Source organism: Halyomorpha halys, unplaced genomic scaffold, assembly GCF_000696795.3.
Source record: "Halyomorpha halys isolate HHAL.00 unplaced genomic scaffold, Hhal_1.1 Scaffold266.1, whole genome shotgun sequence".
Taxonomy (NCBI): domain Eukaryota; kingdom Metazoa; phylum Arthropoda; class Insecta; order Hemiptera; family Pentatomidae; genus Halyomorpha; species Halyomorpha halys.
In genome coordinates, this window is record NW_027114321.1 from 884,691 (window position 1) to 888,114 (window position 3,424).

Below are 3,424 nucleotides of genomic sequence, written 5' to 3' on the forward strand. Positions count from 1 at the left end.
TATATATATTATACATAAACTATTCTGGCAAAACACAAATATAAAACACAATTTCAATAAAAAATATGAAAGTTAACTCCTCTCTTCCTACCTTATAGAGATATAACTTAGATTACAAAATAAACATTTTTTTTAAAAGGAATTCTGTACACCACACTTGTATCACATTCACTCACTTAGTATGAATAATGCTAACAATACATGAGAGATTGTAATGATAAGATACTCCAGATTACTTTTGTCTAGATGTATCTGCCAGTTAGTCTAAATTGCTCGATATGAACCATTCAGCGCTTCTTAGGCTCTCTAATACTCTCAATAGAACAATACGGTGATCACTAATAGATGTCACCCTGAATGGACACTTCTATTTCCTTTCCAATATTATACTGCGTTAAGCTATTTATTGTGTTACTTTTTCTGATTGATCTTAGCAAGTAGGTCTAAAGATTGTATTCACGCTATTTGAATTTGCACATGGCAGATACCTGGCAAAGCTAAAAGAAAAAAAAAACACAAGCTCAGACAAAAACTACGGACATCTTAATGAACAGGTAATTAAAAAAAATCTCAGCATTCAGAACAGGGGCCAAAATGACCTAATGCAGTATAAACTCCACCTTGGTCGCAAACTGTGCCAAAGATTTACAAGATAGCGGCGTATATAAGCTTCGCGCATAATGAGGACTACCGAAATTCAATTATGATGTCATCAACCAGGTAATGATGAAATCGACTAATGTTTTTTTTTCTTCTATACTTAGTGATTGTCTCATGGTTTGTTGGTTCTTGAGTGTTAAAGAACCCGATTGGATTCTTACCTACACGGGTTCTTTAGGGATTTTCCTGGTTCCTTTTTTAAGGTTTCCTAAGGATCATTATTAAATATGCTTGTTGTGCTGACGAATGAGAAATTTATGTGGTACCTATTACATTTTGATAATTTAGAAAACGTTTTTACTTATAGAATAGTTGATTACCTCGAGGAAACAAATCCCTTCAAACGATAAGGAAAACAGTTTCACTATACTTAATTAATTCTATTCTTGGCAAGGGGTCACGGGTGTTACAATAGCTCTTTTAGATGTTCTAATTTTCTAATTATCTTAACAATCCACATATGACTAACAATCTGAAGTTTGAATCCTAATATGAATGATAGTACTACCTCTGTGACAAAAAACTCATGAATGGGAAAAAAATCATAATTAAGAGTAACTAATAAAATTTGTTTTACTGGTTGCTTTAAAGAGAATTAAATATTTTTGTGAAAACAAAAGTAACTTAAAAAACAAAGTAAATTATTTACTTAAACATTCTTGAAGTAAAACCTATTTTTTTTTTCAACTGAAAAAATATTATTTAACAACATAAACAAATTATCACTTTAAAATCGTTCAAATATTTTTTATTATTATTTAGCTATATCCTTTTGTATTAAAGAGATTGCATACAAAAATCTACTTTTAGAAGAATTTCATCTTGATAAGAGGAAAGCAAAAAAATTAGATATTTTCAATATAAAGATTTTTCTTCGTGCTAAATCAAAATTTACCTAGACTCGATAGAACTAATTGTATAGAATGGTTGGTTATTAGTTTTTTTTTTGTTTTTTTTAAATAGTATCATAACAAAAAGTTGATAATCAGCGATGATACACCATGCACTTACTCCTTTATTTAGAATTTTAAAAAACTACTGTAATAAAAATTAATAATTTTTTTATTACAATAGGAATCTCTCCCAAATAATAAAATAATTATTTTTGTTTTCTTTAATTCAATCATATAGTGAAAATATGCAACAATGCCAATTCTATGATTCACCAATAGTTGGATCTAATTAATTAAATCTGGATCACACTGTATATAAAAAATGTATTTATTTTAATATTTTTATAATAATTCTGCAGCACGGAACAACAATAAACAATGCCTAGATTCCAAATTTAGAGATATGAATATGAAATATTTAAAATTGATGTTTTCAGCCACGAGGGTGTACATTTTTTGTTGTATAAAAACAATAGCTATAGGATATTCTGATAACGTTGTTTGTTTTTATGTGAAGGTTTAAACTTTCAAAAACATCGTCATATAAAAAAACGGGAAACCTCAAAAAATAGACTAAGTTTATTTTACCAAGCCACAAAATGAGTTCTGTCGCTAATAACAGCAGTTTATTGACAAAGTTAGGGATGAATACGTGCGGTTTCGATGGAAGTATTTATTTTTATCCACGAATACGATCAAACTAAGTGAAACGGAAACTTTTCCCGATAGTTACTGATGCAAGAAAACAGATATCAATTTTATTTAATTTAAGCAGGAGAAAGTTGATTAATGGTATTATGTTTTAAATACATTTTTATTTTTAATAAATTAGGAGAAGCCTTTAAAACTCTCTGAATGGATCTACGAAACGAACAGTTAGTGTTATTACTAAGAAATTAAAGTCAACATTTTTCTTTCTAATTTTATCTACACTCAAACTTTTTATAAATTGAAAGTCTTTTATAAAACAAACGATTGTCAAAAATTGTATCTTTATCTGTAGTTGACACTTAAAAAAAAGTTGGACATTCTCCGTTTTGCATTTGGAGGCCCCATATAAAGTTGATGAGAAAAAATAATTTTACCTTATCGTTTTACATTAAGATCTTTATTTTTTTTAAATGACTTTATTAAGATAATACAATATTCTCATCATATCATTATATAATTGATTCACAAATCTTTTTTTCAGCCTCTTTCATATCTAAATGTACTGTTGTAGATAAGTAATCTTAGGAAACATCTCCTGATATTTTCTGACAAATAAAATTCGTTAGCCTTTTAACTGCGTTCATTTGAGTAACATCGGTCATAAACTTTAGCATCTTAATTCGACAATACTTTTCGGTACGAGATGGCCTGTCGGAGAGAACACATCTTTCGCTTTAGCCGAGAGCGTACCAGGAACAATATTCGGCAAGTTAGCACATCTCTGAACCGGAATCTCATTCCGAAAAACCGGTCGCTTTTATTAGTCTTGCAAAAAAAAAAAAAAAAAAAGGAAACTGTCACAGAATAATCGGGAATTATCGCTTTTGGGAACCGCTTTACGAATGAAAGGAGACTTCCTCCCTCGGATCAAGAAGTGAGTTGAGTGACCCCAGGCTTTGCGGCTACTGCGAATGCTAATCAACTGACGTCAAAAACCCCATCCTTCGTCCTCTCATCTTGATTCCGAGGGACACGTGTGCTTAGCCAGGAGTACGAAGTCGACATCTCATTGGAAAGCAACCGTAGCTGTTAGATCTAAGACAGCATTATTTTAGTCTTTTATAGATGTTTGACAGCAGCTACAAAAGGTAATAGATCGGTGATAGAGGTTATGTAACACAGTTGACAATTTAGATGGCTGTGAAGTCGTATATATATAT